Genomic DNA, 15,551 nt, shown 5'->3' with positions numbered 1-15,551 from the left:
TGGTTTACACACCAAAATGTCAGTAAACCGCCCACAATTATTCACTTTTCTCTCTTTCACCGGCAAAGCTTTTTCTCTAAGCACCAATCTGTACCCATGGTTTCCTGGATTCCAGTTCCTCCCTGCTTGGATAAGGCAGCTCCACTTCTGACAGTGCCGAAAGTCAGTGTCACAGGTCGGGATGGTGGACCCTCAGTGTAATCACCCCAGTTAGCAGAGACATGCACAGGGCTCAGAGTCTAAGCAACAGCCTGGTGTCCAGAGCCTTTAGAGGTGAGGATGTTGTCCTGCAGGCTGCTGCCAGGTAGCGGCCCACACGCACGCCGTGACTGGTATCTGCTGCAAGGTACAGGAACGTGAGACAGGAGCATGGTCAGACAAGCCAGAGGTCAGAGCAGCCGACAAACAGGAGTAGCCGGGCATGTGGCAAATTGGAATCAAGTGACCAGCAGGTAAGATAACCCACCACTAGAAGGAGTGCTGGAGCAGAGGCAGCCCAGGTGGTGTTCACACTTCTGCCAGCAGATGGAGTGCTTCTGCAGAATATTCTGGTCCTCTGGGGTAAAGGGGGCAGCTCTCAGGCTATGAGCTCTGACAGGGCTAGGCCTAATGGCTGATTTAGCCACAAGCCCAAGAGGGGATAAGTTCAAGCCCGGGCCAGCTAGGCACCAAAGGCTACTTCTGTCACTGGCTCATGGATGTGGCCCCTTTTTACTCTGAATCTCCAGAATTTATCCTTTCCTTGAACCCAGCTCTCTGGACACCAATCCAAATGGTTGGGTAGTGAATATTTATCCCTCATCTGGGATTAGTACCCCTCTCCACTATATACCTGGAAACCAGGGTTACAGGAGAAAGTGACAAATCACCAAGCTAGGAGATTCACAAAGGTAACTCCAATATCCCTGAACCCTGTGCTCTCCTCCACACATAAGAGGTTCCTACACTAATTAAAAAAATTTTTGCATTCTAAGCTCAATTCTTGTCATATCTTTGTTGGTAAATGATTTGTTCCCTTTCCCTTGCATGATGGCACGCTGACATTGTCATTAATGTTGAAATCTTTCAAGACTAGTGTACACATCATAGGTTGACCACTGCAACATATAGAATTGTCTGATATATTATAAAAATGTATACATTTCAAAGGTCCTACACTATTCCACCTTGGCAGACCTTTGCTGATGGATGTACCTTTCAGATAAGATTTTTTATAGAGCATCCTTGTTACATTAAACATCCTCACATATCACCCAATATTCTTTAACTCTGTCTGGTTAGTGCCATCCTGTGGAGGAAAAGGAAAACTTTTACAATGTCTTACAGATTCAAGCAATTTGAGTTTAAAAAAAACTGAATAGTTCTTCATGGAAAGTAGTTTTTTTTATAATTACAGATAAATGTCTATATGAAGAATAATGCATTCAAATTGTTTTCCTTTTACTTACAAATATACATAATCTGTTAATGTTTAAAAAATTAGAGAGAAATAATTCAGATGATTCAGATGATTCCAGCCCATCAGGTTATTAAATATGTCCTTATAAACATCATACAGTATTTGTTGCATTACAGCCTAAACTTAAAATGGGCTTTCTGGGGGGTAAGCACCATTTGATTTATATAGCTTACCCAATACTTTGAGGGATTGAAATCTTTTTTTTTCATTGTGACAGAAAGAATAAGACAAACAAATAGGCGAGGTATTCACCTCCCCCCAATTCAGTATTTTGTAGAGCCACCTTTTGTGCAAATTAAAGCTGGAAAGCTATTAAAGTCTCTAAATGATTCTCTTTAAACTCCAATAAAGATTTATTTTTATATTTATATATATATATATATATATATATATATATATATATATAATTTGTGGTCATTATCCTGCTGGAAGATGGACCTTCATCGCAATCTGAAATTAGTTTTCCTCAAGGATTTCCCTGTACTTAGTAATAACCATATTCCCATCAATACTGATAAATTTTTTGGCCCCGTCAATGAAAACTATCTCCCCAACATGCCACTACTGTGCCTGATTCTGGGAATGGTGCTCTCAGGGTAGTTGGAACTGTTGGCTTTGCACCACACATTGCATTTCCCATGATTCCCAAAAAGTTCAATTTAAATCCTTCAGAAACGTGTTCCATGTTTTTAGGGCGGCTGACACTTGGGCACCAGAACAAACTGCAAATATGTTTTCTTATGTTTTTTAGCAATGACTGTCAAATATCCCAGTTTCCCTTAAGCTAAAAGTTTTCATCCTAGGGCGTTGTATTAATAAGAGGTGTCCCCATTGGTGGATTTGGCTCTTATGTTCTAAACTCAACTTTTACTCAGATGCTTACTTTATGATTTAGTGAAATAGTTACTAGTACAGAAAAGCACAGAATCACCCCAATAGGGATACAAAGAGCAAACACTGAAAGGGAGTTTAACCATTCCATACTCTAGCCCTACTTTTGCTTAAAAAATATCTTGATACAGCTGAGCCTAATACAGCTGCGCTTTGAAGCAGTCTACCTTGATATTATAGAATAATTGCCTGTTAATTCATTAACATTGTTTTATATATTGTATCATGGCCCCTATCAATATGATGTTATGTTGATGATACTCTGCTTAGTTCATAGTTATGGCCCTGCTTGGAGGTAACAATTTACCAATAGAAAAAGTCGACAGAAAAAAAATCCTTGTATCTATCTGTTCTATATGTCTAGAACACGTTTATTTCAGGTTATTAATTATATTCTGAAGGTAAGATAATAAAAAGACATAACTTGCACCTTTAAAAGGCATAATTCATTTGTGACACACGCCTTTGACAGAGGTTGAATACCCAACAAATCTCAGCACAATGGTCTAACCATCTCACCTGACTCATCGCAGTCTATATCTCTCTACAGACTCCATTTATCATAAAAGTCAATTTATGGGTTTGGTGCTCTCTGTGTGTCACACTTATGTTGGGCTGCAGCTATTGCATGTTTATCCCAACCATGTTATACAAAAGCCAGAAAAGCTTTGGCTGTCATTTGTTTGATTGGGATCATTCCACCACTAGACCACGTGTCCAAATTCAAGTTCATACTAATGTTGGAAAGGAGATTATGCACAAAATCTATGAGGTCCTTTTTGTGTAATTGTTAATTTTAGATTATTTGCCCAAGTAGTTTGCACTCAGAACCATTTAGTACCTATAAGGCCCAGGTCAGTACCAGTATTCCCCAGAAACCAGTCCCCAAATCTATACCCACAGTCTTCGCCTATAACAGCCCCCGCTCAGCTTTGGGAGACTGGCTGCAACTCCCAGCACTCGGCTGCCCCCAGGACTTGGAGCGCAAGGGATGGTTTCTGGAGATAGGCCGGCAGTCGACCTTGAGCCCACAGTACAGAGTACAAAATCTCAGAAGCACAGGAGATCAGCCCACCAAGAGACGTACAAAGGCAAAGACAAAAACAATTCCCCACAGATGTGCGGTCTAGTGCAGAGGATGCCGAGGGAAAACCCCAGCTACAGGAATGCTGCAACCCTCAGGGCACTGATCCTGCGATGGGGCGTCGCCTGGGATCGTAAGCCCAGAGAGTGCTTCCTCACAGTACCAAGAAGATGGACTCATCACAGTGCTTTTAAAAAGCTTTTTTATGTTCAGAAGTTGGAATTCTAATGGCACCGGTAGATCCACTATGAAATCCATCGCTATATGCCACCAGGGTTTGTCAGGAACAGGCAATGGCTGAAGGGTACCTGCTGGGGCTACGCGAGGAGTTTTACTCCAAGCACACGTGTTGCAAGCCCTAACAAATGCTCAAGTATTCTCTGGAAGGGTTGGCCACTGGGAAGGATCTGCTCCCTTCTGTGTTAGATCAGTAAGGGGGGTTACCACGACCGAGTAGTTCCTAATAAATCTAGAAATTGGCAAAACCTAGTAACCTCTGTAGGGCTTTCAAATTGGTAGGCTGAGGCCAATCAAGGACAGCAGTGACCTTGGCTGGGTACATCGTTAGGCCCTGATCAGAAACAATGTAACCTAAGAAAGGGACCTGCTGGACTTCAAAAACGCATTTCTCTAATTTCTGGAGAACCGCCTTAACATGAACACGATGTTGAGCCAGAGAAGGTGAAAGGAATAAAATGTATCATAATAAACCACTACAAAATTCCCAAGAAAGTCCCAGAACACATCATCAATGAAGTCCTGGAAGACTGCTGGGGCATTGCATAACCCAAATGGCATAACCAGGTATTCATAATGCCCATCCCTTGTATTAAAAGCAGTCTTCCACTCATCCCCCTGCCTTATTCTGATGAGGTTTTAAGCCCCCCTCAGGTCAAGTTTAGAAAAAACTTGGGCATTGACTACCTGTCCAAACAGGTCATCGATACGAGGTAACAGGTACCCGTTCTTAACTGTAATTTTGTTTAACCCCCTATAGTCAATACATGGCCTTAAACTACTGTCTTTTTTCTCCACAAAAAAGAAACCAGTCCCAGTAGGAGATGAAGCCCTTTTCCAAATTTTCTTTTATATAGGTTTTCATGGCCACATTTTCCAGGACAGTGAGATTGTAGAGATCCCCTTGAGGTGGCATAGTACCTGGGAGCATGTCTATTGGGCAGTCATAGTGGCCTGAGAAGAGAATAGATCCGAGAAGTCTGAGTAAGGAATGGGCAGCTTCTCAAGGGTTGTATCAGCAACATGAAGAGGTGGTGAGTTTACCACACATCTTTCAAAACACTTCTTACGCTATTTAGCAATCTGCCCAGAATCTCAGTCAACTATGGGATTATGTCTGTGCAACCAAGGTAGTCCCAAAATTACAGGTGAGGAAGGCATAGATAGCCCCCACTTTTATCAAAACCTCAGGGGTCACTGTTATGGGCTTCCCCTGCTGCAGAAGGGAATCATCAATAGCTAACACACACAAAGGTTCCAGAGGCCTAATAGAAGGAATTCGCTCAATATGTTTGGCCTGTTATAATGCAAGGCCCAGGTCAGTACCAGTATTCCCTAGACACCAGTCCCCAATCTATCGCCGCACTCTTCACCTATACAGCCCCCGCTCAGCCTCGGGAGACTGGTTGCATCTCCCAGCACTCGGTTGCCCCCAGGACTTGGTGCGCAAGGGATTGTGTCTGAAGATAGGCCGGCAGTCGACCCAGGGCCCACAGTATAACATGTCAGGAAATCCGAAAACAAGCCAAGGTCACAAACACAGAAGATCAGTCCTCCAAGCTAAGTACAAAGGGAAAGGCAAAACCAGAGTCGGGGTCACAAGCAGAGGTCGGTCCAGGCAAAGTTCAACGGATAGTCAGGAACAGGCACAGGTCAGTGACAGAGAAAAACTCAAAAATCACTCCAACACAGGTAAGCCCAGCAGACGCTATAACAGACTGGGAGCAGAGAGCCTCCCAGCAGCCAATGACAACATGGGATTGATTAGGAACCACTCAGCTAATTACATGCACACTGCTCCAATTCCCTGCAGCTGTGCGGCCAAATGCAGAGGATGCCGAGAAAAAACCCCAGCTACAGGGATGCTGCAACCCCCAGGGCACTGATCGCAGCTTCCAGGGGAAATAGGCTGTGTCCGCCCTCCTGCGGTGGGGCATCGCCTGGGATCATAAGCCCAAAGAGCGCCTCCTCACAGTACCAAGAAGATAGACTCATCATAGTTTTTTTAAAAAGTTTTTTTATCTTCAGAAGTTGGAAGTCTAATGTTTACTAGCTTTTCTTGGTGTGTTGACCATTTATCTATAGCTATAACACTTTTCCTACCGCTTTCTTTCTGAGAAAAAGTGTCAGGAAGTTCAAGACTACCCTGCTGGACTATCTCTTTTAACTTGATTGAGAAATTCACATTGGAAAACGTGTTGTTGGCTTGTATCAATTTAAAAATTCAGAGGCATTTAGTGTACTAGTCTATTGCAATTTTCCAGGAACTTTACTGACCTAGCTGGTAACAGCCACAAGTAAAAAAAAATTACTAGCCCATTATGGAATGACAATTTCTTGAGCAGCATGTCAATCTTCCTACTGGTAGTCACTTCAATGAATATGATTTGTCCAGCTTATTTCCAAAGAGTTTCCATCTCAGTGTCGCATCCCAAACTTTCTACATAAACCAAATATCAAACAATGGGACTTAAAAGGCAAATACACACCAATTAAAGCATTGCATAAAAATAATGCAACATTTATTTCAAACCATTAAAATACATATAAAAGCTTCTTATGTTTTTATATGTATTTTAAAGGGTTGGAATAAATTTTGCAATATTTTTTATGTAACTCTTTAATTGATGTATATTTGCCTTAAAAGTCCCGTTTTTTGATATTTGGTCCCTACTAGTAGTCAGCTAATCCCCAAAACTGGCCTCACAAGTGAATAGGAACATAAAAGACACTGTCATAATGTCATGTGATGTTAGTATATGAGTTTTTTTCTCTAGTAAGTGATAGCGAGTGCCACCTTGAAACTGGCAAGTCAATGTTGGAGAGCCCACTGTGCGTCTCAATAATTTGGCATTCTCTTGACTCCAATGGGTCCCACTGGCACCAGCTGCTTGCTATCAAGGGCAAATTCCAACTTGCTTAATTAGGTTGAAATCACTTCTTTTAGTGGTTTTCAGTGTCATCATTACCAAGAATAGGCTTAGAAAAATGTCCTGCACAGTTGCTCATTATGGACTTGTATGGAACCATTTCCGGAGGGTATTTTGCCTTGTGATACAGCCCGATATAAGTCTAAAGGGGATCAACTGCACATGTGTGGCCTATTTTTTGATAAAGACCTCATAAAAATATGTTAAGCATTTCTGGTAGAGATGCTCTGCAAGCATAACAATTGTTTCCATGTTGCAAATATATCTGAATTCAGAACAGTTTCGTGTGTGGAAATGTTTGCTCTATATCTGAAAAGTGAATTGTAAGAGAGAGATTTTCTCTTTAACTTCGTATCAAAGCTGAAGGAAGGCTTGCTTTACCTGCCACTTCAACAATGATAAAACAATATGTGATCACAAGGAACTGTAAAATAAGCAGTTCAATGTTTGCTTCAGGCCTCATCTTCAAGTAATTCTTTAAAGTACAGGAATAAACTTCCTAAACTATGAGCCCATTGCCAATTAAGTCAGATAAGTGGAGAGAATACAAGAGGAAATACCACCACAGGCAACACGCTGGGTTCAGCTGAGTTCACAAAGTCTGTGGGGTCCCTCCATCAAAGCCGAGCATCAGAGGAAATCTGCAGTTTGATTCTACTGCCGTTGGCTTGTGGTTTGCAGTGGAAATCCAGTTTCTTAATCAAAGTGCATCACAAATCATTACAAGAGTGGAGGTAAATGAACACCTATCAAGGGATGTGTGAGAATTTTGATATGTCTAACCACACAGATGTCAAGTGAAGAAAGGAGCATTATAATATCTATATCTTCCATATGCACTTTCTTGAAGTTTCCATATATTCAGCAATCGTAAAAAGTGTAATAAATCAGCAATACTTTTACCTAAACACCAGCGCTGATCTTTAACCCATTGATAACCAGATGCTATTAATTTATAAATGCCCAGAACCAATTTATCAGCTTTAGCACAATGACAATTGTGTTTATAAGAAAAATTATAAAAATATTGTAAAGAGATACACAATACTAGTCTGGGAATTGGTCATAGTACATTCCAGGATGTTACTAGATTTATATAAGAAATCTAAAATAAAGTATTTAAATGCACAACTAAATCAGTTTACTGTCTCACCATTAATTTTTTATATCATGGCTAGGAGATCAAGGATTTAGTTGTCTGCCCTCTGCTTAGCAGCTGGCAGCATCCCCTGTTTTCCTTTAGACGTGCATCCTCCACCTGAGATATCATCCACACCACAGACAGGCTGTGCACAACTTAAAGGTTTTTAGAGAGTGTGCTGCAGAGGAACAGATTAGTTCCTGGCCCCAATCCTGCCCTACCACTGGCTGCTAGGACTTTATAGTCCCTGTTGTTCCCAGTCACTAGTTGCCTGTTTTGATGTTTAGCTTAGCTGACCTGCTGCTGGTGTGTTTATCTGTTGGATTATCTGTTGCTTACTGCCTGTTCCTTGACGCTGTGATTGTTTACTGCCTGTACTGACCTTTGCTTGAGACCCTAACTCTGCTTTGACTTCATTCTTTGATATCTTGTTTGGTGGGCTAATTACCTGTATATGACCTCTGGTTCTGTTTCCTGGACTCCCCTGTACTGTTTTATCTGTGGATCACCTGGACACCAACCCTGGACTGTCTAAGTTCCCATTGTGTCCCTACCTTGCTCTGTGTGCTTTCAGTCCTCCATCAGTCCTTTCCCAGACACCATCCTTTTGAGTACTAGAAGCAACCGTGTATTGGGATGGCGTTACTAGCCTCTCGAGGCTTAATGGGGCATGCTATAGATGAAGGGTGTGGAGTTAGATTGGGAGATTGGTGCCTCGTGAGCACTGGCACTGCACCAGAGCTTTACAATCATGAAGAAAATCCAACCACAGAGACGGATGTCTATTCTAGTAGAACATCCAACAATTATATACATACTGCTACATTGTAGTACACCAAAATGGAAACATTTAATAATGTTTTAACCTAGGATTCACTCAACATGACTCATGATTTTCACATTTTCTATTTAAATGCATGAAATTAAATGATGTAACTCTTTGGAGAAAGTGGTATTAACTATCAGTGAAAATCTTAATAAATACACTTCTATATATAACTGGTGGAGGTAGTTTTTATACTTACCTATTCTGGGCTTTTCATTAGGCAGGGGCTAATGTACTGCCGGGACTTACTGCAGTGGTTCTTCTACAATCCAAAAGTTTTATTGGATTTTAAAATAATCATTATTAATCTACACTATTGGACTCTCTGTATGTCACCTTCACATCACAGGTGTTCTACAACTGACATGAGAGATAATGAGACAACTTACTAGACATAAAAATGAATTGGCCCCATGACATAGCTTTCCACCAATGTTTCCTCTGGTTAGATTAGACAACAGGTCATTGACTTCTTTCACTTCAACGTCTATGACTAAAAAATTGCTTTTTTTATTTGCGGTGGACGTGATCAAATGTATTTAAAGATACATTTCCATTTTCCAGAGGAAAAATCATATTTAGAGGTATCTGACATTTAAAGTAATTTTTTTAGCAACAAAAAAAAGTTATTGAAAATGTATACTTTTAGGTATAATTGGTAACTTTTTTATGATTATATTCCGTGGTATAGATCCAGAAATAAGTTCACTGCCATCTAACCTAAGCATTTAGGCTTGTGACTTTTTACCAAAGTGAATTCTAAGCTGTTTCTGAAAAAGAAATGCAGGGATGGTCCCAGATATAATGATGATCAAGAAATTTTATTTTAATGCAAAAGTTCATGTTTTTTTTGTAATTTGGATAAAAATTGAGATCATCATACATACTAGTTTAGTTCTTGTAAACTTTGTTGCCAGTAGACTTTCAATTGCAGATTCCCTGCAGGTATTTAAAGATGTGCTGACATGTGATGTTGCATTCACTCCAAGGAAAGAAACAATAGATTCATTGCTCTGTAAAAAAAAATAAATAGAACTGAATGAGTATAAAACATTTAAAATCTTCTCCCTGTATTAGCACATAACTATAGTACTGACATTGAAAGGGACAATCATTAAAATCTTAAAATGTTTTTATTTGGTTTGATTTTAACAATTTAAAATGGACCTTTAAAAATGGACCACAGAACATGGCTGGCTGGAGGGGCTGGCGATGTAGTCTACATAGCTTCCTGAAAACAGAAAGCTACGGTAATGCCCAAATGTGATACATTCCATGATAACAAGGTCTTAAATTTAAAAATAAAATAAATTCATCCTTATATGTAGGCGGCATGGTACACTCTGGCCTTGCACTAGGGTCGGGGATACCTGTGGGAATATGTTCAACATGAAAACAACATTTAAAACAGAAAGGTGTTTTTCCAAAAATATAAGTTAACGTTGGCTCCTTAGCATTCTATTGCCTTAATTTACAGTTTGTATTATCCCTTAATATACCTTTAGTACAGCATGGGGATATTTACAGGTCTTAAGGTAGATACACAAATCTTTTAAATACCATGCCTGGTAAATAACTTAAAGCTGTATGTGTTATCTTTTTGTTTTTTAGAGGAATACCCGTTACAAGTCAAACTAGGGGCTTTTCCAGGCATATTCTTGAGTGGACAGGTAAAAGGGTACAGCAAGCATGTGGGTCCTTCTTCCTGTCCATAGCAGACTGACCTGGCTTACAGACCTGGCATCTTAACTTGTTTGGGATCTTCAGTCATCTTGATTGACCATGCCACAATGACGCACCCAGTAAACCACCCATTCTACAAAAGGTTGCAAAAAGGCAGGTAAGTTTGTTTTAATTCCAGAAGAGACATAGCATGTCCCTTCTGCAATAAATACCCTGCCTGCTCAAAAAGTTTTTATTTTTAGGTTAACTGCACTTTAAAAAAAAAAAATATCAACAGAAAAAGCTCCTATACTGTTTTCTGAGTGCAAACTTGTGATCTGCTGTCAACTCTCATTATAGTAATTTACTTATAGGAAATATTGTAACCACAATATTTCCGATAATTAAATTACTATAATTATAGTTCCTGTTGCCTTACAGGTTTGAGACCTGCTGCCTGCCCCACCCTCTGGCACCCTCTATACTGCTCAATATTTGTGTTATTCAAAGAAAAAAAAATACTTGTAAACCTTACTGCAAACGATGTCATGGGAAGGGAGCAGGAAATAACTAAAGTCTGCAGCAATGACTATACGGCTAAACTTGGTCATCGGCACATGATTAAATAGTATCAAAGCCAGAGTTAGACCTTAATTTTTAGCTATCAGACTTTTTCTGCCCATGTTCCCCATTATGATATTAATTTTATATTTGTGTTGGTTGTTGTGAGAATTCCAGAGATTTTATCTCAATTCATATTGTGTCTATAGGGCTGGAAGTAAAGAGGTATCCATTAAGGGACAAAGAGAACAAAATCTGACAGTGGCTCTAACCATTCCATAGTTTATCCAAAATAAATTTTTTATAGATAAAAACAAAAAATAAACCACAATTTAGACAAAAAGTTGTTTTTTGGACCCCAAACAGTTTTTTGCAGGAAAAGTTCTTTCAGTTGAATTCTGTTCACATTGCGCTCCTTTCTACCGAGGTATGGAAAACTGAGCATTTTTTTTTCCGAAAAGAACAAAATTACAGCTATTAAGAAAAAAGTAACAAATTATAAATAAAATAAACATTTTCACTTTTGTTTTAGCTTTGAGAATTGAAGTTGGAAAATTCAGTAATACAGAAATGGAAACTGCTGTTCTCCCATATTGTCTTCTGAGTAATATCCACACTATGATATCTGACTTATGCCTTATGAGATGAATCGGTTACTGCTGAACTCCAGCCTTCCCTCCAGTCTTTCACAGTTGTGTAGGCTCATCTCTTCTACTGAAATAGCTTTTTCTGGTTTTAGTTTTCCTAGTAATTATAGGCTAGAGCACATCCAGCATTATATAGTCCTTCTCTTTCTAATTTTACCACTCCTGGTCCACATGTGGGCATTATCCAAGTTAGCATGTTGTTTCCAGGAAACTTTGTGGAGCCTATATCACTAGTCATAATTTGCCTGAATTAGAAAAGCACAGCCTAAGTGATTATATTAGCGGGTCTAACATAAGGTATGTAATAAAAGCAGAAAGGTTTAAGTTTAAAAAATCATTATCATGGTAATGAAGAGGGGAGGGATTAATCAAGCAAAATATGAGCAGATTAAACTTTGGCTTATTTTACTTCTCCCTGCAGTGCCCTGTATAGAGATTTCCCCTCCCTTCCTTTCCCACAGATGTCTTCACAAAAAATGGGAGAGGTAATCACTAGGTCAAAAAGTCAAATATAGCAGTTAATCAACAAAATATGTATACATGGTGGTTTGGGGCCCTTCCCCTTACCTAAGACTGCTCAAAATAATGGATAATACCATATCAAGTATTTCTCTAGCTCTTCACTAATGTACCACTACCCCTGAGGAAGCCTGCATCGGGTGAAACGTGTCGGGTACTACAGTTTTTACACATGCGACTACTTATTTTACATCATTGTACTGGCGAAATTGAAATATGCACAACATTAGATGCAACAACACAACATTAGATAGATACAACACTGTTGTATAGTGTCTTTATGGCCTAATTATGTTCTAGCTACGATGCTAGCACTAAAAGTTAATTGTAATGCATCACTCTATGACCTAATATCATTAATACAATACAAATTTTGCCAAAAACTCTTCTCTTTTTTTGCTTTATTCATACTTAAATATAGCAAATTGAACATTGCCAGTTCTTCTTTCCCTTCAAAGTGTTTTGCTTGTCAGTGTATATGGAATTTCCCATTTCTTCCTTCCATTCAGATGGAAAGGGGTGAAAATTGCTCCATAAGCAATTTTCTATAAGCTTACAATAGAAAACAAAAAAGAAATGAGTGCCATCCCAAAGGTGTTTTCTGGATTGGGGTTATTTGTTAGTTGTTGTGTTGAATAATAAAGGGCAATGGAGTTCCAAGAGGCCACCTTTATAAGGAATTTGAAATATCATTTGATATTTATAAAAAGAATTCACCCAAATAAAGCTGTCCAAAATGAACGTAGATGAACGTTATCCACACCTCTTTTAATAATTAAAAAAACAAGGGTTGTGCAAGGGTCAAGAGTATGTAATTAAAGGTGCAGAATTCAGTAGTATGTAACATAGAGTGAGGGGTCAGTAGTATTTAACTTAGAGAGCAGAGGTCAGTATTATGTAATGTAGAGTGCAGAGGTCAGGAGTTAATGAAAAAGAGTGCAAAGGTCAGGGGTCAAGAGAATGTATTCTAGAATGCAGAGGTCCACACCCTAAGGGCCTGCCCTGCATACATTCACACACACATACATATAGACTCTTATATACAGTATATACACACATCAGAAATTATTCTTTTAAGCACTTTTAAGTCCAGCAACATTGTCCAGCATCCTGCCACCCTTGAAACCCATGTTAGCAGTCTCTGGTATCCTGCTAGGCAGCTTGTGTGATGCTGGACACTGCTAGTGTGTGGTTGTTAGGCAGTCAGTGGGACTATTGTTGACACCAACTATTGTTATACCACCCTCCTTGTACTTACCTCACTGGGGTTAGGACACTGTAATAATTCTCCACCAGATATATGTTTCAGTGAATGTCAGATTTACTGCTTTAAAGGTAGATCCCTTAGTGGTTTTCTCACCTGACAAGGCAAGAGTTTCACAAGATAAAATCAAGAAAAAAGGTAAAATCAATTTACATTTTACATAATAGGATAATTGCAGTACCCCTCCAAATTATAAAGTAAAATATAACATTTACCTTTTTTACTATTAGAGTAAAACTTTCAGGAAGTTTCAGGGTGGACTGAAAGTGAAATAAAATACTATTAATCATTAATACAGTTTATAGTTAACAATGTTAGCATAATAAAGGCAATTTGTACAAAGCATGATAATAGGAAAATAGAGTTAATAAGTTATAATAATTATTTTGATTGCTAGATGAGCTGTTTACAATTCTCTCTTAGAAAAGACTTCAGGCAAAACAGATATTCAGCATGTGCCAGCATTATTTAAACAGAATCACTAGTTCACTAAATACATATTGCTTCCCAAAAGGTATCCAGTACCTTTTTTGTGCATGTGGCCAAGTTTGCTGCAAATACACAGCTCGTAGACTGTTTTGTCTTTTTTTTTTTAATACTGTGTATGTAGGGTTCACAATGACAGCACAACTTATCTGTATTTTTTTTTTTGCATGCAGTTTATTGAATTTTTCTATGAAAAAGACAATTATGTTGTATAAGTTTTTGTAACCTATGCAAAGCAATCATATTGAACTTTTCACTATTTACATAATACACCATGTATTATTGAATCTTCAAATCTGTGAATTAGTTAGCATCCCCTTTTACAGTGTACTCTCAAAATTCTAAATATATGAATCCCCCCCCCCCCCCAAAAAAAAAAAGAAGAAATCTTTTACTAAGCACAGCTGAGATTGTGGGTGATCCTAAGGACTGAGCTCCTCTGCAACCTCTTGTAACTCTTTATTGATCAAGACAAACTCTGCAGTTGTTTCTTTTTGTATTTCAAAGCCCAGCTTGCTCCAGAAGTTAATAAATGTCTAGGCTCCATATTGTTTTTTGCTTTGTTTGTGATTAACTCACAGTGAGGATTTTATACAGTAACTGACACCACACTGTCTAATAATATGTTAAGACAAACATCTGTCCTAATTGCATTTAATAAAATAATGTACCTCTTCCGACTTACATATAAATTCAACTTAAAAACAAACCTACAGTCTCTATTTGGTATGTAATGGGGACTACCTGTAATCTATTGTTAAAATGATATTTAGAAACCATGGCAATTGACTGGGGTATATGTCAGAAAAAAAAACATTCTTTGGGGAGTAGTAGTACCTTAGTCAAATGTATTCTTCTTTTGTTAGTAGTTTTATTAGTGCAGTTTCCATGGCTGGATATGCACCACTAGTCTAATCTACTGTGACAAGGTGTTATTGGATTCTAAATAAAATCTCTGCACTACATACACCCTGCTTCATTCCTGCAAAAAAAAACCCAACGAATACTGACCGCAGCGATGGTCAGTGCCATCTAGGACTGGAAGTGGGACAAGGTCCTTATCCTGACCCAGCTTCAGTCCACATATCCTGCAGTCCCATGGAAGACACTGCACAGTGCGTAATGTTAACTAAAAAATTCGTGAACAGGTCCTGTTAATAATGGATCTGTGACTGAAGGGTCTAATAAATGTAATAAAATATACTTTACATACATATCAAAAGAAAAACTTGCCTAATTTTTCCCCCTATCATCACCAAGCCCCCCCCACAAAACGAATTATATATTGGGCCATACCTTCAAACTGGCTTTCAACAACTTTTCTTTTTGGATCAAATCCTAACAGAAAGGACACCCTAATTATACTAGTGAGAGTCTTAAACAAGATATTGCAGCATAAATCCAAGCTAAGTGAAATGCTTGGCTCTCCATGAAAAACCAGCAATGATTATTGTTACTAAATGACCTTGTTGTACACCTCAGGCTAGAACAGCTTGTAACACAGGATACTACTATGTATAATTACATCTCATTATTTTATTGAGATGTAAATGTCAATGTGATTACTTCTAATTTTGGAATAAGCAAATTAGACATAAATGTTATGTCACTCCTATGTCAGATGATATACTGCTGGCCAAAAAAAGTCCCCACACTAGTGGGGGCAGTGTTATGATCTGGGGTGACTGTGAAGGCAATTTTTTTATCTGGGGTTGCTTTAGCTGGTCAGGTCGAAGCCCATAAAATGGGGATAGCTGATTACCTGAATATATATATATAAATAATTATATATTTATATAAATTATTTAAATATTATATATATAAATAATATATATATATAAAAC

At 38.6% G+C, this 15,551-nt stretch overlaps 1 long non-coding RNA gene across 1 annotated transcript; it reads right to left on the bottom strand.

Annotated features, from left to right (window-relative positions):
• Positions 1-754: 754 nt before the first annotated feature.
• On the bottom strand, positions 755-14,159 carry LOC140341451 (uncharacterized). Its single transcript, XR_011922883.1, has 5 exons — positions 14,103-14,159; positions 13,437-13,481; positions 13,216-13,317; positions 9,456-9,581; positions 755-1,288 (listed from the first exon to the last, which is right to left on the bottom strand). It is a non-coding gene; the product is annotated as an uncharacterized lncRNA (long non-coding RNA).
• Positions 14,160-15,551: the final 1,392 nt, after the last annotated feature.

Source organism: Pyxicephalus adspersus, chromosome 11, assembly GCF_032062135.1.
Source record: "Pyxicephalus adspersus chromosome 11, UCB_Pads_2.0, whole genome shotgun sequence".
NCBI classification, from domain to species: Eukaryota; Metazoa; Chordata; class Amphibia; order Anura; family Pyxicephalidae; genus Pyxicephalus; species Pyxicephalus adspersus.
This window is presented reverse-complemented; position numbering and strand designations above follow the sequence as displayed.